Source organism: Salvelinus sp. IW2-2015, unplaced genomic scaffold, assembly GCF_002910315.2.
Source record: "Salvelinus sp. IW2-2015 unplaced genomic scaffold, ASM291031v2 Un_scaffold4579, whole genome shotgun sequence".
Taxonomy (NCBI): Eukaryota; Metazoa; Chordata; class Actinopteri; order Salmoniformes; family Salmonidae; genus Salvelinus; species Salvelinus sp. IW2-2015.
Window position 1 is genome coordinate 3,474 of NW_019945849.1, and position 26,931 is coordinate 30,404.

At 47.0% G+C, this 26,931-nt stretch overlaps 1 pseudogene; it reads right to left on the bottom strand.

Moving 5' to 3' along the window:
* Window positions 1–1,224: 1,224 nt before the first annotated feature.
* The window catches only part of LOC112077451 (transducin-like enhancer protein 3-B), a 33,069-nt pseudogene continuing 7,362 nt past the window's right edge, over window positions 1,225–26,931 (bottom strand).

Here is a 26,931-nt window from a genome sequence, read left to right on the forward strand (position 1 = left end):
AGACAATGAACTGAAAACATTGGCTTGACACACTAGTAAGTCTGGTGGCAGCTACTGTGACTGAGTGTGTGTGTGTGTGTGTGTGTGTGTGTGTGTGGTCGTTGCCTGTGGTTTCAGCGAGGTGCTGAGGCAGCAGTGTGTGACACTCTAAGTCACACGGGTGGTTTGGCAACACACCAGATCCTCAGCAATGTGTCTCCTCTCCCAGCATTAGTCTTTTGAACAGCCTGCGACCACAACGCCTGCAGCCTACTGACTCCACTGCTATTCAACACACACACACCTCAATATACAGCATTAGTCTTTTGAACAGCCTGCGACCACAACGCCACGCCTGGACAGCAGCCTACTGCCTCCACTGCTATTCAACACACACACACCTCATATACAGCATTAGTCTTTTGAACAGCCTGCGACCACAACGCCACGCCTGCATCTACTGACTCCACTGCTATTCAACACACACACCTCATATACAGCATTAGTCTTTTGAACAGCCTGCGAACACAACGCCACGCCTGGACAGCAGCCTACTGACTCCACTGCTATTCAACACACACACCTCATATACAGCATTAGTCTTTTGAACAGCCTGCGACCACAACCCACGCCTGCAGCCTACTGACTCCATGCTATTCAACACACACACACCTCATATACAGCATTAGTCTTTTGAACAGCCTGCGACCACAACACCACGCCTGCAGCCTACTGACTCCACTGCTATTCAACACACACACACCTCATATACAGCATCAGTCTTTTGAACAGCCTGCGACCACAACGCCACGCTGCAGCCTACTGACTCCACTGCTATTCAACCACACACACACCTCATATACAAGCATTAGTCTTTGAACAGCCTGCGACCACAACACCACGCCTGGACAGCAGCCTACTGACTCCACTGCTATTCAACACACACACCTCATATACAGCATCCAGTGAACTAGAAGGAATCACGTGGCATATGTTTGAGTTAGGTATTCATTATGAAACAGTTAAAGTGTTTAAGTATCACATCAAGTGTGGAGTATAAGTGGCAGACTCCAGTGGTTGAGCACTACACTCAAATGCATCTACTTTCAAACCTTTTAAGGGGAAGTTTGATGTCAGGGCAGACACAGACACCCACGGCTCTCGTAGAAGTACTCAAACGCTCTTCCATACAACGACTGTGCGCTTCCTCAACAATATGTTGCAATTGAAATGAACTGGGAAGTCTTTTCTACAAAACAAACACCGTTTATTGAATTATCATCAACCGTACAATTATGTTCAGTGCTGACACAGTTTTTGCTACATACTTTGGTTGTGAATTGGAGACGCTCACATTTCACCCCTCGTTTATGACTGAAGGAAAGGCAGGTATTAGGGCGCAGTGAAGAAGTGTGGTGTTCACCCCAACAGCTGAACGGTAGAAGAAGAAATTCCCCTAGACACAGAGCATCTTACCCTCAGCACCAGTTGGGGACAAAACAGATCAGTGTCTAGGGACAACTTCCTCCTCCTCGGTACTGAACATTATGTAGATGCGGTCACAATGCTAACTTCTGTTTTACATTTTGAAAGATCCTAATAGCCAACCCTAGCACTTAACAGCACTGTATATCGTTTGAGTGGAATCCAATAGTTTGGTTGACTTCCATCCAGTCCGGTTAGTCCAAGATGATGCACTGATAAATGATCGAGGATCAAATCAATGGATTCCATAGAAGCATGTTCTCCTTAACCCCCGTCTAGATGACCCGTGGGTTGTTCTACATCGGCAAGATTTAGGTCCAGACTCAATGTTCAGATTGTGTCAGGCAAGCCAAAGCCCGGTCTTCACCTCGTATTAGTAATAATCCAGTAGAATTGAAGTCCATCGTAAACATCAACCAGACCACCCCAAAATAATCCAACACGTAAAAGAACGGTCAAAAAGGGCACAGAGAAAGTAGTACAGTTAGTTTCTTTAAATTTTTTTTAATTTACATTGTTCTCCTCCTCTCGCCGATCCCCCAGTCTCTTCTGATAGGCCGGTCCAAGCGGGGGTCCTGTGGTATTCCACGGACTTCCGGGCTCTGCCTGAGCCGGCAGGCTCCACTTCCCAGGCATTTTCGTAGCTCCAAAAAAAGGGCACCATCCCAAAACTCACATTTGAATCTGCCAAAGTGTTCTGGGTTGACCATTTCGTTTTTGGAGAGACATTTCCATTTGATTTGGAAAAAGGTCAGCCTGGAGAACACGCTTCAACAACCCCAAAAACAAAAAACCAAAATCTTAAAAAAAAGAAAAAGGCTTATTCTACTTTCTGTTCTCCCTTGAATATCAAGCAGAAGGGAGAGGCCGAAAGCAAAAACGTCACAAGTACACCAGGACATGAAAATAGATATATATATTTATAATATATATATATATAAAATGTCTTTTACTCCATTATGTACAATTTTCACAAGACGTCCAGGGAGCAACTGTTGTAAAGACAAAGCGCCGCTTCGTCCAGTCACATGACAGAAACATTCATCACGTTAAAAACAAGCCCAGGAACCGATTAAAAACAGCAAGACAATTTACATCTTCAGTGCCCATAGGCTTACAGTCTGCAGCGATAGCCAATCAGAGCCAGGCCAACTGCCAATCGCAGTTCATGGTGCCTTCTGAGCACCAATCCGGGAGCGGTATCGGCCGACATTGTCTGTAGTCCAATCCCTGGTGGTCTTTGAGGTTAGGGGGTGTGGTGAGTGAAGTAAGAGGAGGAGGAGGGGCTAGCAGCTCCCCTTGTCAGGCCAGTAGGAGGGGTCAAACTGGTGTTTCTAGTAGATCACCTCGTACACTGTGGCCTTCTTGTCTCCGGAGCCCGTCACAATGTACTTGTCGTCTGCAGAGATGTCGCAGCTCAGGACGGAAGAGGACTCCTTTGACTGTTGATGTAAAGGGTAAAAAAAACATGTTAGCGATCCTATTCAGAGCATGTAATGTGTTTGCCTGAACTAACCTTGTCCAAAGTGACCATCTCTCTTGGTTGGTCTGAAAGACAATCCTCTGAACAATACTGTTTGCTTATGATTACAGATTACAACTGACAGTGGTAGCTGAGGTTTCCATGCTGTTGGTCATGTCACAGGATTGTGAGCATCTATGCATGTTTGAGAGTGTGTATATTGATGTGTGTGTTATTGATTGGCGTACCTGGAATATGCTGGCACCGTACGGAGTCCTCCAGGCATTCAACAGGTTGTCCTTCCCCGTGCTCACAAACCATTTACCTTGAAACACAGGACATGATACATGAGCTCAGAGTCCAGGTTGCCCTCACCAAGCAGGACAGGCCTGCACAAGACTCTCCAAGCACAAAAATGCAAGTCTACATGGTTTAAGATTTAGTAACTAACACAATACAACTGATGTGGGGCAGTTGRTATTACTTGTTGGTACAGTAGAAGTACCAAMTAAACAACATGGTTCAATTCCTTGAGAAAAAAGGTTTCTACACTTGAACTACATAAATACGGGTTATAAATGACTTATTGCACCCTGGACATGYTTCTTACCACAGTAGGCGAACTTAAGCGAGAGGACACAGCTCTCATGCAGGTGAAGCTGGTACTTGTCAGGCTTGGTGTGATGGAGAACCTCCACGTTGCTGCTCTCCATGCCCACTGCCAGCCACTCCCTGTGGGGCAGTAGCCTAGAGAGAAGATCTGGGAGGAGACGGGAGGTGGGGGTGAACCAGGGCAAAATAGAGTGTGTGTGTGTGTGTGTGTGTGTGTGTGTGTGTGTGTGTGTGTGTGTGTGTGTGTGTGTGGGGATGCAACGGTACACTGTATGTTGTCGAACCGTTCGGTTCAATACGCACACGTGAACCACGGAATTACGATAACCCTGTCATTTTCCTATAACAAAACGTGCTTATTGCGCTGCAGACGACACGCACATTGTACATTCATATCCGCAGAACCAGACACGCAGCTTGTGGCCGTTAAGGGGCTCCTGATGGCCGACAAACTTCACGCAACAGCAATGTCTCAAAATGTGGCAACCGCAGTGACAGCAACCCCCCTACCCTTAAACAACCAATGGACAATTTGCAATGACATCTCAGTAGGAAACCTCCCTAAAAGGGGCCCCATGAAGAGGGGAAACTAAAAACAAATATTCTCTCAGCTCCAACGTGACAATGGCGAGCGCTAGCGAGACAGAGAGAAGCAAATTTGAAGAGGCACCGCCGTCTTTCAAATTCGCTATATGGGAACATTCTGGATTCAGCGTTCATACGATGACGAGGGTAAGAAGACCGTAAACAAAGTACAGTCTGCAAGCATTGCTTTTCCACTGTCGGCTACTCGAGTGGAAACACTTCTAGCACAATGTGTCATTTACGTGTTATCACTCAGCCGTATCCCTTGCAGGTGGAGCTGGAGCAAGGAGAGTCCACTCGTTAGCCAAAACAACAACAATCTCTCATTGCTGCCTTCAACAACGTGACAAATTCAGAAAAACATAAAGAAATAACGAAAGCAGTGGGAGAATTCATAGCCAAAGATTTGCAGCCCTTTCGGTGGTTACTGACTCGGGATTTTGTCACCTGATTAAAACAATTGAACCGCGTTACAATGTCCCCACCCGCACACATTTCAGCAGCAAAGTATTCCAAACTCTATGAAACATCACAGAGAACATTGAAAAGGAATTGACACAGACACCCTATCTAGCTCTCTCCACTGATAGTTGGACCTCCAGAGCAACTCAAAGCTACCACTGTGACGGTTCACTATGTACTGGAACTACCTCAGCTGTGAGTACTTGTACTGGAAGCTACCTCACTGACGGTTCACATGTACTGGAAGCTACCTCACTGTGACGGTTCACTATGTACTGGAAGCTACTCACTGTGACGGTTCACATGTATGAAGCTACCTCCTGTGACGGTTCACATGTACTGGACTACTATGACGGTTACTGTACTGAGCTACTACTGTGACGGTTACTATGTACTGGAAGCTACTCACTGTGACGGTTCACATGTACTGGAAGCTACCTCACTGTGACGTTCACATGTACTGGAGCTACTCACTGTGACGTTCACTATGTACTGGAAGCTACCTCACTGTGAGTCATGACTGGCTACCTACTGTGACGGTTCACTAGTACTGGAAGCTACCTCACTGGACGGTCACTATGTACTGAAGCTACCTCACTGTGACGGTTCACTATGTACTGGAAGCTACCTCACTGTGACGGTTCACATGTACTGGAAGCTACCTCACTGGACGGTTCACTATGTCTGAAGCTCTCACTGGACGGTTCACTATGTACTGGAAGCTACCTCACTTACGTTCACTATGTACTGGAAGCTACCTACTGTGACGGTTCACAGTACTGGAAGCTACCTCACTGTGACGGTTCACTATGTACTGGAAGCTACCTCACTGTGACGTTCACTATGTACTGAAGCTACCTCACTGCAGTCTCTCTCAAGGCAGTGTCCCGCCTCCTGGGGAAGGTCAGAAAAGTGGGACGTTTTTTCTCTCACAAAAGCACTACCCGCCACTAAGTTGACAGTTAAGGAAGAGATGCTGAATATACCAAAAGCACAAATCAATCCATGATGTCAGAAGAACCCGTTGGAATACCATATATAACATGCTGGAACGTTACGTGAACATCAACCGGCCATATACTCTGCTGTATTGGAAAGGCTGTGAGGAAGTCGGTCAAAGACAGCCCATGCTGACGGACAGTGAACTGAAGCTGACGGACAAGTGAACTGAAGCTGACGGACAGTGAACTGACAGCTGACGGACAGTGAACTGAAGCTGACGGACAGTGAACTGAAGCTGACGGAAGTGAACTGAAGCTGACGGACAGTGAACTGAAGCTGACGGAAGTGAACTGAAGCTGACGGACAGTGAACTGAAGCTGACGGATAGTGAACTGAAGCTGACGGACAGTGGAACTGAAGCTGACGGACAGTGAACTGAGCTGAGACAGTGAACTGAAGTGACGGATAGTGAACTGAAGCTGAGACAGTGAACTGACTGACGATATGAACTGAAGCTGAGACAGTGAACTAAGCTGACGGACAGTGAATGAAGCTGAGGCAGTGAACTGAAGCTGACGGACAGTGAACTGAAGCTGACGGACAGTGATGAAGCTGACGACAGTGAACTGAAGCTGACAGAAAACTCATTCAGCTACTCAAACCCCTGAAAACAATCAATGATTCTCAACTCCATGGCACCAGGTCCTGAGGACAGTGCGACCATCAGGGAGGCCAAGGCAGCCATCACTCAGGACTTGGAGAGAAGATCCACAGAGCCAGATCTACCTTCACAGAGTTACAGCCCTTGAGCCGAGGTTTAGATCCCTGCTGCAATAGGGATCATCATAGAAACTGTGAAAGCACGAACATCTGGTATCTGAGCAAAAAAAAAAATGTTTAAGTTATGAGATGTTTTTTATTGTTTTTATCATGTGTGTTAAAATGTGATGATGTTTTTTGATGAGATGTGTCACTTACACTTAATACGTTTTTTCTTGTAGTTTCAAGCAGTGCAAGCAGGGCCATCCATAGGGGAAAAAAATCCATCCTCATTATCCCCTCCTCAAAAGAAGACTCCCGTGTCAGAGTTATTTGGGGAGCTTTTCAGAGCAGCAGGCCAAGCTCTTTTCCAAATGATTGAGGAGGTGGTCCCCTCATACAAGGCAGCAGCTTCCTGTGGCTGCTGATCCTTGTGTGTGGTGGAAACAAACCACGTCAAAGTTCCCCATGTTGAAAACATGCAGAGCCTCAGTGTCCCGGGAACCTCTGTTGTAAGTGACCAAACCAGACCAAACCAGTCAAAGTTCCCCATGTTGAAAACATGCAGAGCCTCAGTGTCCCGGGAACCTCTGTTGTAAGTGACCAAACCAGACCAAACCAGTCAAAGTTCCCCATGTTGAAAACATGCAGAGCCTCCGTGTCCCGGGAACCTCTGTTATAAGTGACCAAACCAGACCAAACCAGTCAAAGTCCCCATGTTGAAAACATGCAGAGCCTCAGTGTCCCGGGAACCCTTGTTATAAGTGACCAAACCAGACCAAACCAGTCAGCTCCCCCATGTTGAAAACATGCAGAGCCTCCGTGTCCCGGGAACCTCTGTTTAAGTGACCAAACCAGACCAAACCAGTCAAAGTTCCCCATGTTGAAACATGCAGAGCCTCCGTGTCCCGGGAACCTCTGTTGTAAGTGACCAAACCAGACCAAAACCAGTCAAAGTTCCCCATGTTGAAAACATGCAGAGCCTCCGTGTCCCGGGAACCTCTGTTGTAAGTGGAGTTGTCTCCACCGCAGGGCCGTTCTCGTCTTGCTTCAGAGAATGTTGACATGCTTATCTTTTTACAGAAGAACCTCAACATAGAGGAATAGATCTCTCATATAGGATACCACTTGATGTTGCATTTTGTTATTTTTTACATGTAATATTGCCTACAAGTATGTACCCTGTTTTATTTAAAATAGAGAAGGCAAAGCACCTACAGCTTGTCAAAGCTAAGAAGCACTTTTCATTTTATTCTCCCCTTGATGTCATACAGTAGAGACAGAAACCAGGCAGTCAGTCATGTTGCCATTTTTCTGAACGGAACGTCTTATTTGTCTATAGGCAAAATAAAAGAGTTAATTGTTTAAAGGGTGATGTGTTTATTTTCTTTCTTAAATATAAAGATACCGAAACTGTACCGAACCGTGGGCCCACTGTACCGTTGCATCCCCTGTGTGTGTGTGTGTGTGTGTGTAAACACATGTTTGTACCTGGGAGGTGAAGTCATGCTGCTGGAGCTGGCGTCCCTCCCTCAGGTCCCATGAGCGGACGGTGTTGTCCAGACCGCCGGTCCACAGCTTGGTCCCATCGTGGGAGATGTCAATACAGCTGGCTCCGTCCGTGTGGCCCTGGAACTGCCTACAACACCCAACACAAACACCGTGGACTTAGTCAAGTGATTCCACTCACGTTTTGGACATTTCAATGTAATCCCACTCCAATCATTACTGCTACTCCATTCCTGCTAAAATCATATGGSTAGTAGTACATCCTTCCCAGCCCCCACCAGTCATCTGCTCTCTTCRGATAGATCACTCACCTGACCAGGGTCTGGTTGTGCAGGTCCCAGACGGCGATGTTCCCGTCACTGCAGCAGGAGAAGCACACTTTGGCGTCGGGGGAGATGGCCAGTGCGTAGCAGGCGGGGGCCGAGGAGGTGAGCTCYGCCTTGATACGTGGYGTCGGAGAGGCCAGGTCCCAGATGGTCAGCGTGCTGGCCTCACCACCCACAATCAGGGTGCGGCCATCAGGGAGGAGCTTACAGGAGCGGATGTAGTTGTCCCTGTTCTGGAGACAGAGAGGGAGACAGATAAGATTTGGGCTTCAGMCAGTTATCGTGATAATAGCTGGTATCGTGAGACACACAAATGTATTGTTAAATATTACTACACTGTTGAAGCGAGGAACACAACCATTTCACTACACCCGCAATAACATCTGCTAAATATTGTATGAGACCAATAAAATGTGATTTGATTTAAAAGCAGGTGTGGCGACTCCAACCCCATGGGATGAATTGAACGGATGTGGGTGGAGCAGTATCTCCATAGGGATGCTGGTTGTGAACTCACAAAAGCTCTGATGAAGGCCTTGAGGTCGATACATAAAGCTTAATAAAGAGCCGTGGCCCTAGCGAGAGCCGTCTCGTGGCCCCAGCGAGAGCCGTGGCCCCAGCGAGAGACGTGGCCCCAGCGAGAGGCAGTGGCCCCAGCGAGAGCCGTGCCAGCGAGAGCCGTGGCACCAGCGAGAGCCGTGGCACCGCGAGAGCCGCGGCCCCAGCGAGAGCAGGGTGCGAGTTTCTTATTTTTCCTCGTCTTATTCAACTGTTAAAATGCACCTGCAACAAAGACAGCTCAGATGTGTGAGTGCCTGTTGAAGCAGGTATGACGATAAAAGCATCAGAGTGTGTTTGAGTGTGGCTTCCCTCGGCTGTGGTGGAGCGAGACTCATTGTCAGCTTTAACAAGGGCAGAAGACTGTTAGCTGGACTCTGGCCATGAGGCGGGGGATGTGAATGACAGATCAATAGAGGGCCGGGGCTTCAGATGAATTAAACGCTTGCTGATGACTATATAAGACCTGGTCACACAGCCAGCACTCTCCCTCTTCCCTCTGCTCTTTCCCCCTCTCCAAAGTGGCCAGGAGACAGTATCAAACTGATGAATGGGGAGGTGGGAGAATGACTAATGTGGTGGGTAATGATGAACCGGGGCCGGACGTCAGAAGATCATTACTTTTGGTCTTTTTCCAAAACGTCACACACAGGGCCGACGAACAAGACGCTGTGCCTTGAATTATTACATTCACAAGAGCAGATGGAGGGAGAGGGTGGATTGGGGTTCAGAGGGGATGTGGGTTCAGAGGGTGGATGTGGGGTTCAGAGGGGGATGTGGGTTCAGGGTGATTGGGTCAGAGGGTGGATGTGGGGTTCAGGAGGGTGGATGTGGGGTTCAGAGGGTGGATGTGGGGTTCAGAGGGTGGATTGGGGTCAGGGGCTGGTTCAGAGGTGGATGTGGGGTTCAGAGGGTGGATGTGGGGTTTCAGAGGGTGGTTCAGCGGGTGGTGTGGGGTTCAGAGGGTGGATTGTGGGGTTCAGAGGGTGGATTGTGGGTTCAGAGGGTGGATGGTGGGGTTCAGAGGGTGGTTCAGAGGGTGGATGTGGGGTTCAGAGGGTGGATGTGGGGTTCAGAGGGTGGATGTGGGTTCAGAGGGTGGATGTGGGGTTCAGAGGGTGGATGTGGGGTTCAGAGGGTGGTTTCAGAGGGTGGATGTGGGGTCAGAGGTGGATGTGGGTTCAGAGGGTGGATGTGGGGTTCAGAGGGCTGGGTTCAGAGGGTGGATGTGGGGTTCAGAGGGCTGGTTCAGAGGGTGGATGTGGTTCCAGAGGGCTGGTTCAGAGGTGGAAATGTGGGGTTCAGAGGGCTGGTGGGGGCAGAGGGTGGATGTGGGGTTCAGAGGGTGGATGTGGGGTTCAGAGGGTGGATGTGGGGTTCAGAGGGTGGATGTGGGGTTCAGAGGGCTGAAGGCAGCGGTGTAAAGTACTTAAGTAAAAAATACTTTGAAGTACTACTTAAGTTGTTTTTGGGGGTATCTGTACTTTACTACTTTTGACAACTTTTACTCCACTACATTTCTAATGAAAATAAGGTACTTTCTACTCCGTACATTTTACCTGACACCCAAAAGTACTCGTTACATTTTGAATGCTTAGCAGRACAGGAAACTGGTCTAATTCAAGCACTTAGAGAAAATCCCTGGTCATACATCAGCCCTATGAARAGCATCMTCTGTGCCCATMAGTAGGCTTGATATCTCAGTCCATGTCAAATGATAACTGTCACAGTATCATCTCAGATACATGGCTTGTTCAGCTTATCCTGTTAGCTAGCATACAGCCCAGCCAACCTAAGTTACAGCCTTCGTCCCACGTTGTCTGTTGTTATGCCTTACGCCATTATAACAACGATATGATCATTCAACAGATGGCTTTATCCACAGTGACGCTCATCCAGTTGAAACATACAGTACCAGTCAAAAGTCCGGACACACCTTCTCATTCCAGGGTTTTTCTTTATTTGTACTATTTTCTACATTGTAGAATAACAGTGAAGACATCAACATGATGAAATAACACATATGGAATCATGTAGTAACCAAAAAAGAAAAACCCCTGAATGAGTAGGTGTGTCCAAACGTTCATCTGGATAAACAATACTAGTCTTTCTAAAACAGAAATGTCTCCTTACCAGGCAGTCCAGTTGGGACACGGGGCTCTTGCTGCCCGGCTGGCTGATGTCCCAGATCTTGACGCAGCCCTTGCCGCCGGTGTAGACGTGGCGCGTGGGGTTGCTGATGGTGACGGCGCACACCACCTCGCCGTGGCTCAGCGTGTTGATCTGGCGGGCGTGGCGTGGGATGCCCGGGCCTATGAGAGCGTCCGGGGGAAAGGGCACCGGCTGCATCTGGCCGTCGGCGCTCACATGAAAGGAGTAGGCACTACCGTGGGGAGAAAGGGCAGTTGTTTTGAGACAAAATGAAACCTGGAACCAAAATGTTGGACTTGACCTGTGATGTTCAGGCTCTAGTGATAAACAGTTGAAACAAAGGGTTGGGAGACTTACGGCTTTCCTCCAGAGATGGACGTGAGGCTGGCTTGCAGGCCTGGTCTCATGTGGGAGTGAGGGTCAAACCCCGCCTGGGAAAACAGCACAGACAGACAGTTAGCATGTTAACACGATAGCCTAACAAACAGTGGAAAGCCTATCCATGCAGCCAACTAGGCTAAGCTAAATGTTCAAACAGGAAACTTAGCATCACTGCTTCTGTAGCGTCAAATCAAGCAGGGGACACTCAAGTACTATTTGAGAAGGTCCGAAACACAAATGTCCTGTGTGGCAAACCCCACCTCCGCAACCCAATGCTACCCAGAACTGGTCACACCCATCTTGTTGGCAGAGAGATAGTTTTGCATCTCTTGTTGGCAGAGAGATAGTTTGCATCTTGTTGGCAGAGAGTAGTTTTGCATCTGTTGGCAGAGAGATAGTTTTGCATCTTGTTGGCAGAGAGATAGTTTTGCATCTTGTTGGCAGAGAGATAGTTTTTGCATCTTGTTGGGCAGAGAGATAGTTTTGCAGTTTTAAGTTACATTTTTCGCGAGTCTTCTTACATGTTGCACTGGGCAGAGATTTTTGTTGCTGTTTTAAAGCTCATTTCCTGCAATTCTAGAATATTTTCCCAGGTCTTGTGTGTGTTTATAAACTGGGTGGTTCGAGCCGTGAACACTGACTGGCTGACAGCCGTGGTATATCAGACCGTCTGATACCACGGCTATGACAAACATTTATTTTTTACCGCTCCAACTACATTGGTAACCAGTTTCTAATAGCAATAAGGCACCTCTGGGGCTTGTGGTTTATGGCCAATATACACGGCTAGGACAGTATCCAGGCACTCACCGTTGCGTCGTTCAACAGCTCTTAGCCGTGGTATATTGGCCATATACCACACCCTCTTGGGTCTTCTTGCTTATTATACGACACCAGGGGTGGAAGCCTGACCTAGTTCAGTAGTACTAGTAGAGCCCCGCGGTCCGTACTGAACCAGTTATGAGTGTGGGGGACATAAGGGCTATTCTTACTATCATGTCATACTGTGGATTCTACATTCCTTTAAAAGGCAGAGCCTTTGCCCAGGTTTGTGGTAACGGTGTAAAATCCCACTTGCTAATGCTAATGAGAGCCTGGGAGATTTCCACACACAGAGAAGTGTTTTGACTGAGCTGTTATTTTTCCCCTCCCCTTGTAGCACCAGACATCAAAGCAGTGGGAGTTAGCAATAGAAACATTGGAGTTAGCTAACACTTTACACAGAGAGTAGAGAAATTATTTTTTTATGCATTTCTAAAGAAATATTGAAAAAGTGATTATTGGAAATAGGAAATTCATTGTAAATTGGCTGCTAGTCCATATTACCATAAGTCTTTTACCGACCGCCGTGTTGGCTAACTCACCAGACTGGTAGGCTGCTAGATTATAATCTGCTGGCAGAATAGTAATATTACGAGGTACCGTTTGCATGTGTGTTTTGAGTGAACACCTTTCTTTTCCTCTTCCCTGTGTGTAATAGTAACATGTATACTGCTATGACTGATAGCATCTTAGTCTATTGTGTTGTAATAGCAACTGTAGTCTATTGTGTTGTAATAGCAACTGTAGTCTATTGTGTTTGTAATAGCAACTGTAGTCTATTGTGTTGTAATAGCAACTGTAGTCTATTGGTTGTAATAGCAACTGTAGTCTATTGTGTTGTATATAGCAACTGTAGTCTTATTGTGTTGTATATAGCAACGTGTAGTCTTTGGTCTTGAATAGTAACTGTAGTCTATGTGTGTAATACGCAACTGTAGTCTATTGTGTTGTATAGCAACTGTAGTCTATTGTGTTGTAAATAGCAACGTAGTCGTATTTGTTTGTAATAGCAACTGTAGTCTATTGTGTTGTTAATAGCAACTGTAGTCTATTGTGTTGTAATAGCAACGTAGTCTATTGTGTTGTAATAGCAACTGTAGTCTATTGTGTTGTAATAGCAACTGTAGTCTATTGTGTCTGTATGCAACTAGTCTATGTGTTGTAATAGCAACTGTAGTCTATTGTGTTGTAATAGCAACTGTAGTCTATTGTGTTGTAATAGCAACTGTAGTCTATTTGTTGTAATAGCAACTGTCAGTCTATTGTGTTGTAATAGCAACTGTAGTCTTGTGTTTTGTATATAACTGTATCTGTGTTGTTATTGTAACTGTAGTCTGTGTTGTATTGGTAACTGTAAGTTGTGTTGTATTGGTAATGTAGTCTGTGTTGTATTTGGTATACTGTGAGTCTGTGTTGTAATTGGTAACTGTAGTCTTGTGTTGTATTGGTAACTGTAGTCTGTAGGTTTATATTGGTAACTGTAGTCTGTGTTGTATTGGGTAACTGTAGTCTGTGTGTAGTTGGTAACTGTAGTCTGTGTTGTATTTTGGTAACTGTAGTCTTGTGTCTGTACTGTGGTATAACTGTAGTCTGTGTTGTATTGGTAACTGTAGTCTGTGTTGTTTGGTATACTGTAGGTCTGTGTTGTATTGGTAACTGTAGTCCTGTGTTGTATTGGTAACTGTAGTCTGTGTTGTATTGGTAACTGAGTCTGTGTTGTATTTGGTAACTGTAGTCTGTGTTGTATTGGTAACTGTAGTCTTGTGTTGTCATTGGTAACTGTAGTTGTCTGTGTTGTATTGGTACTGTAGTCTGTGTTTGTATTTGGTAACTGTAGTCTGTGTTGTATGGTAAACTGTAGTCTGGTGGTTGTATTTGGTAACTGTAGTCTGTGTTGTATTGGTAAACTGTAGTCTGTGTTGTTATTGGTAACTGTAGTCTGCTGTTTGTATTTGGTACTTGTGTAGTCTGTGTTGTATTGGTAACTGTCAGGGTCGTGTTGTATTCGGTGTAACTCGTAGTCTTGTTGTTGTATTGGTAACTGTGTCTGTGTTGTATTGGTAACTGTAGTCTGTGTTGTATTGGGTAACTGTAGTCTGGTTGTGTATTGGTAACTGTAGTCTGTGTTTGTATTGGTAACTGTAGTCTGTGTTGTATTGGTAACTGTACTAGTCTGTGTATGTATTTGGTAACTGTAGTCTGTGTTGTATTGGTAACTGTAGTCCGTGTGATTGTAACTGTTAGTCTGTGTTGTATTTGGTAACTGTAGTCTGTTTTGTATTGGTAACTGTAGTCTGTGTCTGTATTGTAACTGTAGTCTGTGTTTGTATTGGTAACTGTTAGTCTGTGTTATGGTAACGTGTATGTTATGGTCTTAGTAGAATAAACTGTAGTTGGTATCACTGAGTACTGGTAACTGTAAGTCGTGTACTGTAAATACGGCTGGTAAACTGAGTCTGTGTTGTATTGGTAACTGTAGTGCTGTGTGATTGTATGTCATGGTAATGTAGTCTGTGTGTGTATCTTGGTAACTGTAGTCTGTGTTGTATTGGTAACTGTAGTCTGTGTTGTATTGGTAACTGTAGTCTGTCTGTGTTGTATTGGGGTAACTGAGCGTCTGTGTTGTATTGGTAACTGTAGTCTGTGGTGACTGTGTTGTATTGGACTGTACTCTTGTTGACTGTGTTGGTATTTGGTAACTGTAGTCTGTGTTGTCTTATTGGTAACTGTAGTACTGTGTTGTATTGTGAACTGTAGCTTGACTGTGTTGTATTGGAACTGTCAGTCTGTGTTGATTATGGTAACCTGTAGTCTGTGTTGTATTGGTAACTGTAGTCTGCTTGTTGTATTGGTAAACTGTAGTTCTGTGTTTGTATTGGTAACTGTAGTCTGTGTTGTATTGGTAACTGTAAGTCGCTGTGTGTATTGGTAACTGTAGTCTGTGTTGTAAATTGGGTAACTGTAGTCTGTGTTGTATTGGTAACTGTAGTCTGTGTTGTATTGGTAACTGTAGTCTGTTTGCTATTTGGTAACTGTAGTCTGTGTTGTATTGGTAACTTAGTCTGTGTTGTATTGGTAACTGTAGTCTGCTGTGTATTGGTAACTGTAGTCTGTGTACATTGTATTGGTAACCGTGTAGTCTGTGTTGTATTGGTAACTGTAGTCTGTGTTGTATGGTAACTGTAGTCTGCTGTGTCTGTATTGGTAACTGTAGCTGTATGACTGTGTTGTATTGGTAACTGTAGTTGTGTGACTTGTTTATTGGTAACTGTAGTCCTGTTGCTCTTGTTCTCTCGTGGTAACTGTAGTCTGTGATGGACCGTGTGTTTGTAATTGGTAAGCTGTATGCTGTGTGATCCCGTGTTTCATTTGGGTTAACTGTGTAGCCTGTGTGGACTGTGTTGTGGGATTGGTAACTGTAGCCTGTGTGACTGTGTTGTATTGGTAACTGTTCAGTGCTAGCGATACAGTCACTGTGTGTTATTGGTAAGTATCTGTGTGACTGTGTTGTTCTTGGTAACTGTAGGCCTGTTATGTGACTGTGTGTAATTGGTACTGTAGTCCTGATTTGTGACTGTGGTGTTGTATTTGGTACTGTAGTCTGTGCTTGTATTAGTTAACTGTAGTCCTGTGTTGTATTGGCTAACTGTAGCTCTGTGTTGTAATTGGTAACTGTGAGTCTGGTTGTAATTGGTAACTGTAAGTCCTGTGTTGTATTGTAACAGTAGTCTGTTGTGCTATTGGTAACGAGGCTGCTTTGTGTATGATGCTGCTGTGGTTGTAGTTGTGGTCAACTGTAGTACTGTGTTGGTATGTTGGTAACTGTAGTCTTTGTGTGTTGGTAATAGTAACTGTATGTCTGTGTTGATATGGTAACTGTAGTCCTGTGTTGTATTTGGTAACTGTGTCTCTGTGTTGTCTTATTGTAACTGTCAGTCTGTGTTGTATTACGGTAATAGTCTGTGTTGTTTGTCACTTGTAGTCTGTGTTGTAATTGGTAACTGTATCAGTTCTACCGTGTTGTATTGTAACTGCTCAGTCTGTGCTGTGTTTGGTAACTGTAGTCTGTGTTGTATTGGCTAACTGTAGTCTGTGTTATATGTAACTGTAGGTCTAGCTGATGGTGATTGGTAACTGTCGTACTGTTTGTATTAGGTATAGTCTGTAGTCTGTTTCTGTATTGGTAACTGTACTGTGCTGTGTTGTATTGGTTAACTTAGTCTGTGTTGTATTGGTAATGTAGTCATAGTATGATTGTGTTTGTAGTACCGTGCGTTGTATCGGTTTAACTGCGACTAGTCTGTGTTGTATTGGTAAACTGTAGTCCTGTGTTGTCTGTGTGTAACTGTAGTAACTGTGTGACCTGTAATTGGTAACTGTAGCTCTATGTGACTGTGTTGACTGTAATTGGTAACTGTCAGAACCTGCGTGTGACTGTGTTGTATTGGTACAACTGTACTGCTGTGTGAACTGTGGTTGATTGGTAACTGTAGCCTGTGTGACTTGTTGTATTTGTAACTGTAGTCTGTGTGACCGTGTTGTATTCTGGTAACTGTAGCCTGTGTGACTGTGTTGTATTGGTAACTGTAGCCTGTGTGACTGTGTCTGTATTCGGTAAAACTGTAGCCTGTGTGACTGTTGTTGTATTGGTAACTGTAGTCTGTGTAATGTGGACTGTTGTTGTATTGGTAACTGTAGCCTGTGTGACTGTGTTGTATTGGTAACTGTAGTCTGTGTGACTGTGTTGATTAGGTAAATGTAGCCTGATGTGACTGTGTATGTATATGTAACGTGCCTGTGTGGACTGTTGCTTGTATTGGTAACTGTAGCCTGTGTATAGGGAAGAGGGGCTGAAGGTGAGAGTATGGTGGCTTCATGAGGTGGAGTTTTAGGGGAGCGTACCATGGGCGAGCGTCCGTACCGCGCAGCGCCACGCTCATCTGGGGAGATGTGGAGCCGGCGTAGACCCCGGGGCTGGTCAGGGAGCCGTTCATCTCGTGGTGGCCCAGTCATGGCGATAGGGCGTGGCGTAGGAGCCAGCGTATGGAACAAATGGGTAGCGCAGGGCTGGAGCTGCTAGAGAGAGGAGAGGAGAGAGACGGAAGAACAACTGATTTCTGTCATAGGCAATGGCAACCTACAAGGAGTTATTTCCCTGTTAATCTATTCCTGGTAGCGGGCGAGTGTGTTTGTATACATGCGGGTATGGGAACAACTGTGTGTGGAGAAACTCACCCAAGTGCCTCCATGCCCGAGGCTTGCCCATGATGGGCCGCTAGACCAAGGGGTGGCTGAGTGCCTGGTGTGGGGGCATCGTACGAGGTTGGGGGTGTTAGACTTCAGGCCGCGCTGGATGACTTTCATTCTGACAGAGAGAACTTGATGTGATTAATGTTGCTTAATTCCAGCCGGTCGTGCTTCCTATGTAATTCTAAATTTGATGCCAATTTACAAAACACATAGAACCCAACCCAACCCACCTAAGATCACTGCCACCCCACCACCTAGATCACTGGCACCCCACCCACCAGATCACTGGCACCACCTCCCTTAAATGCACTCACCTAGATCTCACCCGCCACCTAGATGCACTCGGCATCCCCCCCCAGTCCGGCCCCCCCCAAACAACTAAAGATCAACTGGCAACCCCCCCAAACAAAATTGAAACTCAATGGCAAACCCCCCAACAAATATGAATCATCACCTGGCAACCCCCCAAAACATAAAATTAAATTTCAACTGCGGCAACCCCCCCAAACAAACATGAAATCCAATACTCGGCCAAACCCCCCTCGATAAACAAAATTAAATCATACTGGGCAACCCCCCCCCAAACAAACTGAAATCAACTGGCAACCCCCCCAAACAAACTTGCAACCCCCCCAAACAAACTTGCAACCCCCCTAAACAAACTGAAATTAACTGGCAACCCCCCCAAAATAATAATAATTAACAAGCAGCTACCAAGAGACAGGGAGAGAGAGGGACAAATAAAAGACCAAAATAAAAGACCAAATCCCAAAATAACTGAACCGCTTTCCCCAAAAATCCAGTGACAATTTGAGTGGTGAGCTGAACATAATCCAGTCTACTAGTGCCAGTTAGAACCCTGTGGGGCCACATAAACCTCTATTAGAGACGGGCCTGTCAGAGCCCTAACATCCAAGATGGTGGTCCTTCTTTAGCCCTCATTTCCCTTTAATCTGCACCCCTCCACCACACCCCCAGACCTAAACATCAGTCCTGACTAGTTAAGCACATRATCKCAGCCAAGGAGATYGGGCTGGTGAGGGAGGGAGAGCTCTGTAGTTTGCTCCCTGACTAGACCAGTAATTAAGCACATTGACATGGGGCCTGGTAAGAGAAGGAGGGATGGGAGAGAGAGAGAGAGAGATGGAGGGTGGGACAGAGCAATCTCCCTGTCATTGTCCCGGTTTATTTACGATCCGGGGCTGGGAAAGCAATGAACATTTATTCTGCCTGCCATAAAGGATATTGAAAGGAGCAGAGCACTGTGTGTCTCCTGTGTGCCTCCTCTCCAACCCTCATTCAGCAGTTTAATAGCTACACTTCCTCCCATGTATGAGCCCCTCACACTCACCCCTTGTCTATTGTTTTCCCCTAGCCCCTCCTTTCCCGTTTCTCACACACACACTCACGTGGGCGTGGTCCTTGGCTTTGGAGGAGGGCGTGCTGCCGGAGGAGGCCACGGAGGCGGGGCTGTTGGGGGCGTCCTTCTTCAGGGCCCGTGATTTGTCCAGACCGTTTTCTGGAGGAGAATGGGCGGGGCTGGCCCTGGGAGTGGCTGGGTCCTAGAGAGAGAACAAGAGGAAAATGATGAGGGAGAGGAAGAGTGGAAACACGCTGGAACATGTAGATGAAGGTCAAACAAACCCAGGCCTCATGTACACAGATAGACTTTGTTTCTCCTCTGTCTCCGTCACTCTGGGGGTTCCATCCCCTCTATGTTTCTTTGAAAAGCATTTCTTTGTATAAGCATGTCTCTGTACAAATAAAGYTTTTATTTGGTACACATACACATAAGTGGATGTTATACACAACCACACGGTTCCATTTCCTTCTTTATTTTAGGGGATGTTTCCCCGGTGACCTTAGTGAGGGTGTGACAGCTGTTAAGGTCTCTGTCAGCTCTGGTTCCTCAACAAAGACACCAGTGTTCAGTCACTAGCTACCAGAGAGACCAGGTGGAATGTGGCTCTGCAACTCAACCACACTAACATACCAACACACTCATACGTGTGTCCACTCAAACACACACATGCAAGCGACCAGCTGCTCTTACCTCATTGGACACATCCACGACCAGGTCGTCACTTTTGTCTCCATCGCTATCCTGTTGAGAGACAGTGTTAGACAGTGACCACACTTATATCGGAGTGTGTGAGCAGTACTTCTCCTGTTTAAAGGTGCTGAGTGTATTATGTGTGTGTGTGTGTGAGCAGTACTTCTCCTGTTTAAAGGTGCTGAGTGTATTATGTGTGTGTGTGTGTGTGAGCAGTACTTCTCCTGTTTAAAGGTGCTGAGTGTATTATGTGAGTGTGTGTGTGAGCAGTACTTCTCCTGTTTAAAGGTGCTGAGTGTATTATGTGTGTGCGCGCGCTCCCACTCACGTATCTGCTCATAGTGTCCTTCTCCTCCACCTTGCGTTTCTTGGAGTCCATGCTGTAATCAGAGGAGCTGCGGTGTTTGTCGCTGGCTGCACGTAGGCTGTCCGACGGAGACACGGAGTTATTCTGGAACAACACGCAGACAGACGAGGAACCATGTCAGACACAGGAGTCTTCCCATGTAACAAAACGTTGAGGGGAAAAGTGCTCTGTTAGTTTAGGTCTTCGAGTGTGTCTTTGTGCTGTAGAGACAGCCATCTTAGAGGGGAGAGCTGCCAGGCCACCGATGGGGCTTTACCAAAGTCCTTCAAACACACACCCCTTGACAGAGCTACACCTCCCCTCAGAGTAGAGGATATCAGCTCAACAAGCACCATGATGCATTAGTGAGGGACAGGGAGTGAGCATGACTGAGTGAGCCCAGGAGACAAACTGCACAGACTCATCTTCTAACAGGCCTTCCAATGACTGAGTCTGCTGACACACAACGCAAACAATGCACAACTTGTTTTCCTGTCTCCCTCCTGCTATCTCTCCAAAACACACACACACACACACACACACACACACACACACACACACCATCTGAAAGGAAAACACCAGGTGAACAGTGGTTCTTTCTCCAGAGCTCCTGGTTTGAACGCATGACTGCTGGAGAGAGGGCTGGAGTGGTGAGTTCTGACCTCACACAGGTCGACACCTTGCCAGGACCACTCAGTGGTTATACAGTACATAAACAAGTAGCAAGGGAGGGACAGGAAACTGCCTAAACCACAGGGACTGAATGACAGGAGAGACTCAATGAGTGAGTGAGTGAGAGCACAGAAGGAACGTTGACAAAGCAGCTGGCATCCAATGAGAGGCCAGTAGTGATGCAGCTGGCATTCAATGAGAGGCCAGTTAGTGATGGCAGCTGGCATCCAATGAGAGGCCAGTAGTGATGCAGCTGGCATCCAATGAGAGGCAGTAGTGATGCAGCTGGATATCCAATGAGAGGCCAGTAGTGAGGCAGCTGGCATCCAATGAGAGGCCAGTAGTGAGGCAGCTGGCATCCAATGAGAGGCCAGTAGTAGGCAGCTGCATCCATGGAGGCAAGTGCACTGGCATCAATGAGGCCAGTAGTGAGGCACTGAGTTGAGCTCCCCACTTGTGGCCTTGCTGGGCAGGCTGGGGGGAAGGGTTAGGCTGGCACTGCCAGGATGCACTGGGTACACTGGGCCCTCCATGCCAAGCCCACACACTCATCCAGCCTTTCATTACCCACAGAGACAGAGAGACTAAAGAGAGGACAGAGCTGCCCATTTTAACCCCTCACCATGTCACGAGAAAGAAGAAACGAACGACAGCGAGAGTAAAGAAATAAAAGGAGCGAGAGAAAAAAAGAGACGGGGCTTGTGGTTGACAGACAGAACGAGAGAGGAGGGATGTGGTGGGCAGTGTTGGGGTGCCCCCTTCAAAGGGCTTTCTAGGCAACATGCCCTCGTCCTGGCTGCTGCACAAAGGAATCTGACTCTTCGTGACTCTAAGCCAAACCCTCCATTCTCCCCCTCCCTTTCCCCCCATCCCGGCTCTAAAATATGTACATGAATTTTGCCATTGTGGCTCCAAAATGCGCAGCTTCTCTTTTGGAGAGGATAAAAGAGAGAGAAAAATAGAGGTGACTGGCCTGAGGGGTTGAAAGAGGGGAGGTGGGGTGGGTAACTAGCTAGCTACCTCCTGTGCGTTTTGGTTTTACTATCCTGTGGTATCAGAAGTCCTGTGTCAGCATGCTTCAGTTCGGCTGGGGGATAGCTGAAGTCGACTAGGCAAACCGAACGAGTGTGTTCGCATACTCCCTTAAAGACATTCGCTTTGAAAAAATGAGGGGAAAAAACAGCAATAGTAGTTTGTCCATTTTGAGACGCCGGAGCGTAACTCCTCAAAAGTCAGAATTAAAAAGTAATTACATTTTGACGTTTCTGCCAAGGAGATGTTTAGTCACGCAAATTTACATGAAATATGTTTTGGGATATTTTCTCAATGAAGAAATGTGCATGCAAACGAGTCGTCTCTCATTGAACAACAACAAAGACTATTGAAGAACAGTTGACCAATCACGGGCGAAGACGTCGCTCCCAACTGGCCTCGAGAAAAAAATGTGCCCGAAAAGCCCCAACATTTTGTCATACTATATGCATAAACTCTTCTAAACTGTTCCGTCTGGGAAGCATGCGGACACCTTTACAAGGATAGTAAAAACAAAGACAATTCTGACAATTGTGGGACATTTCACCAGCCCCAACAAGGGAAAAGGCTATTTTAGGCTTAGGGGTTAGGTTTAAGGTTAGAATTAGATTTAGGGTAAATATAATTTTGAATGGGAATACATTGTTTGGTCCCAACAAGGATAGAAAAACAAATGTGTGTGTCTGTCTAATACACAGTGGCCTTTTAAGGCATGATAACAGACTGGATAACCTCAACACGCCCCCTATCAGGTGACCTGAGACAACAGGACAGGAAGGGAGGAAGCGGCGGAGGGAGATGAGGGAGGGAGGAAGTTAGCATTAGCACTGCTAATCGCAGGGGCCCAGTTTCTTCCCTCGACATGACTGCACCCATTCACCTGCCCAGTCATTGGGAACCCAATCCCTGCGTTGTCGCAGCCGCCACCGCGTGCTATCCCTGGCTATCAGAGAGATTTAATCCAGTCTAATAAACAGAGGCTTTAACAAGAGAAGAAGCCCGGGGGAGGAGGGGGAGGCAGGAGGAAACTATTCACTATCTGTTTCAGAAATATTTACTGGAAGTAGCGAGAGAAAGAGACAGGAGAGAGACAGACACAGACCAACGATTGAGTATGAAGAAAGAAAGGAGAGGAGAATGATTACAAACAAACAGACAAAAGGAAAGGAGCGCATTAGAAAACAAAGAGGCAAAATAAGGCCGGAGAGAAAGATGGAAGGAGGTAAAAGGCAGAGAGGAGGGAGGAGGGGTGGATAGATGGGAACAGTTAATCCTCTTAGGAGAGACGAGAGTCAAAGTCTCTTAATTGTGATGAAATTATAGCCGGGCAATCCTCGCCTGGTGACTGGAGTCATTTTCCACCTGGATTAGATAGTGTAGAGGGGGAAGCAGCACCAGCTCTATAGGCAGACCTCGGTCCCCCCCATTCATTATTTGATTGCAGAAATAGCTTATACCAGACAAAACGTGTGTGTTCTACTGCAGGATCAGGAATTTTACATTCTAACAAGGCGTGGTGTTTAAAGTCTATGCAAAGTGCCTTAGTCACCAAACAGACTGGCTCAAAGTCAATGTCAAGGGAGGGCAAGGTGAGGGTGAGAGAGGGTGAGAGAGGGGGCGGTTAAAGATGGGCGGGACCTCAGAAGAAATAAAGGACAACTTACCGTGCTCGACTCTCGTTCTTTTACCAGAGGGATCGCCAGGGGGGAGTGAAAGGATGACAGGCCAAGAGGGGAGAAAGTGAAAAGAACGTTAGTACGAATGGCAACATGTATTGTGACTAGCGGGTCTGCATTCACGGAGAAAAATACATTTTTAAATACTTTGGTTTGACATTCAGACAAGTTAATTTAATGAGTGTTTACAGCCACTGTGGCCTGAGAGTACATTGACATCAGGCCACCCAACTCATACCCAAACAAAATCAGCACAGAACCAAAATGGCTGTAATTTAGGAGCCACAAATGCCCACTGAGCAGGGACAAAATGGCCGCAATATCAAACCACAATGCCTATTGTATGGATCACAAATGGCCGCAATGCAAAGTGACACGCACATTGAGCAGAACCACCTAACTATCCACACCCTCAAGCGCCTCACCTCTGTGCTCCAGGTCGTGGTTGTCTCTCGTCCTTGACGGAGGGCAGGTGGGCCTGGCTGCCCAGGGCGCCCAGCGCCAGCAACCGGAGCCTGCCACGCCGGGATGGGGGTATGCCGGGGGCGCAGGCCCGAGGGGTGCGGGGGCATCTGGATGGGTGGCCCACCTGGGCAGCGTGGGACAGGTGCTGAGCCTGGGACTGCTGTTGCTGTTGGGGAACAAGACATAGGACAAGTGGGTCGGCTGGGAAGAGACCGGGGGACTGGATATACAACACATGGAGGGGGCTTAGTTCAGGTGGCACAACGTACACAAACTCTCAGAATATATGTACTGGCTAGAGCTTGATGTCAATGGGCACATTTCTATCTGCAGCGGTCTAAACGTGACACTCCACTGGATAACAAGCCCTGGTACTGTGGTTCTCAAATCTCTTCTCCAGGAACCCCGAGACGTTTTACTATTGTGTTTTAGCATAGAACTAGTTCACCTGATTTACCTAGTCAAGGGCTTGATGATTAGTTGACAAGAAGAATCAGGTGTGCTAGTTCTGGAATAGATCAAATATATTAACCGGCTGGGGGTCCCCGAGGAGAGGTTTGGACCGGCTGGGGGTCCCCGAGGAGAGGTTTGGACCGGCTGGGGGTCCCCGAGGAGAGGTTTGAACCGGCTGGGAGTCCCAGAGGAGAGGTTTGGACCGGCTGGGGGTCCCCGAGGAGAGGTTTGGACCGGCTGGGGCTCCCTGAGGAGAGGTTTGAGAACCACTGTCCTAGTACATAAAGTTGTTAGTCTCCCTTCCCTCCCCAATAACAGTCCTAAACCATGGGAAGGAGGAAGGATTGGGGAGTTGAATTAAATTGCAAAGTCCTGTTTGTTAGAGACCAGTAGGTAAGAACCATCCTTAACAATAAGAACATCTTCCTCACAAATACCATTCTCAGACTATTATGAGGTTCTGGGACACACACACACACCTCGTATCCTTCACACACAACGTACACACACACTACCTTCACACACACCGTATCCTTCACACACACCGTATCCTTCACACACACACACACACACACACACAGACCGTATCCTTCACACACACACCGTGGGAATCCTTCACACACACATCCTTCACACACACACCCCATATCCTTCACACACACACACACACACACGTCGCACTAAAGAAAGTCCACCTCATTTTATGAACAGAATGTACTTGATAAATACTGGATGAACTGCGCCCAAACACCAGCTGCCTGCAGCAATTAGTGAGAAGCAGCCGGCAACACAACAACTGCTAGTTAACCGTCCTTCAAAGCAGGCTTCCTACTGGAATATCTCTATTCTATGTGGACTGTTTCAGCAGACACTACAGACAAGAACATGGCTAGGGATGTATTCTCAGAGGGTTGCACATAGGGTTCATTTCACACACGACACGACCGCAGGTGAAAATCAAAAATGCAAACCCTTCAACACCCAACAAGCAAAGCCAGCCGCCCACCTCCTGGCCCTCTGGCAGAGCCTGTTAACAGGCAGAGAGGGCGGGACACAGACACTTAGCCTTCCCAAGAGCCTGTCAACGTCAGAGAGAGAGCGAGAGAAAGAGCGTGAGAGAAAGAGAGGCTGAGAGAGAGACAGTGAGAGACAGACAGAGGAAGAGAGAGAGAGACAGTGAGAGACAGACAGAGGAAGAGGGAGAACGAGAGAGGGAGAGCGAGAGAGCGAGAGAGCGAGAGAGGGAGAGAGGGAGACGAGATTGACTCAGGGATCCAGACTAACAGGCGGGAGTTAAATAGCCACTCGGCTGAAAAGGGGAAGCGAGTGCTTTAAAACGAGGTTAAATAACACTTAGCACATCCATCAACTGTCAGTCCCAAACCAATCTATTGACCTTCCTGATAGCTGGGAGTATTATACCCCTGACCCATACTACTCATTAGGAGAGGAGGGGGAAACACATACAGAGCTTGTAAGCCTTTTAACAGTAAAGGTTGATCAAGTCTGGTCTCAACAATAGGCCTATTATCCAGTAGGCTCATTATCTGGAGCTGAGGGGCTGGCGGTATAGAATGGATGGAACCCACTTAGACAGGCAGGATTGTTAATCAATATTGTGCTGGTGGTGTGTGGAGCAGAGGCCTATGTGTGTTAGGGAGGGAGGTAAGGATAGAGCAGAGAAGTCCCTGTTGAGGGTGCCTAATGAGGGAAGCATGCAGAGAAGCATCATCAAGAAGTCTCATTAAGGGGCCACCGAGGCGTACGAGGAGAGGAGTGAGGGATGGGGAAATAAACTGCCTCCGATTCAATATTCCTGGATAAAGAGGTGACCGACTTCCTTTCACACTTATCTGTTTTCATCTGTGTAAATGACTCCAAATCTTAGCCGGGTTTTGTCAGGAGGGGATGAGCAGGGAAGAGACTATTAWAGCTAACGGGGCAAATCACAGCTCCCACAGACAGACTGTTAGAGTCAGCTGGAACCAACATCAACACTATGAAAGAATAACTGACTGGCAGACTGGCTGGCAGACTACCTGACTAAAGAGCATAGAAACAAACGAGGCTGGGTTCCAATACTTTGAAGTGCTTCCTTTCCTGCACTAGCCTTTTTTTGGATCAAGGAAAGCAAACAAAGGGAAGGAAGCCAACTTTCAGTATCGAGATGAGTCCCAATGCAGTGTTTAAGTTCTCCGCCTCGACTGTCCTAACGTGCTTCCACGTCGAACAGCAGTGGTTTTTCCCGGCCCACGGCAGCCCCCTGGACTCGTGCTAGCAAAAGCTAGCCTTGACATGCTAATGAGTGGATGCAATTCAACCATGACGTGTCAAACCTCACAGTCTTCTTTGTCTGTCATGGTCCTGGTCCATCCTGCCCTGCTCGCACGGCCAAACACTGACTCATCGAAGGCTGGGTAGACACGCATGTTGCTGGTTGCGTGTGCAGGAGTCAGGAAAGGGTGGTAAGAAGGGATGTAGTCTGCTGCGCTAGGAAGATTCTCAATTGCGTACGTCTGTTGCGTGCCTCTTCTCCTCGTCCGTCGTCTAAAAAGCCTCACTTGGAGAGCAAACCAGAGGTCCCTCCCCTCTGACGCTCGCCTCATGGGTTTTGTAGAAGGAAGAGAGCGACTTGTAGTGGTGCAATTGGAGATCTTCCTAGGCCACAGCTACGCTCCTCTACCACTTCGATGGTCTAGTCCAGCCCTTGTTTCTTTTGAACTCCTAACAGCAACAGCAACATGCTGTCTACTCTAACAGCCTTATCCCATCGGCGGCTCAGTGTTTAGGGGAGAGGGATGGGATGGACGGGAATGAGAACGAGATGTGGTTGACGTTTGTTTGAAATTGCTCGCACTGTTACATGTCAAGCTATTTTCGGGTAAACGAGCAGCATTACCACTTTGGTGTGGTAGGCAAGATCGGGCCTAAAGCATGCATTGGGTATCTCC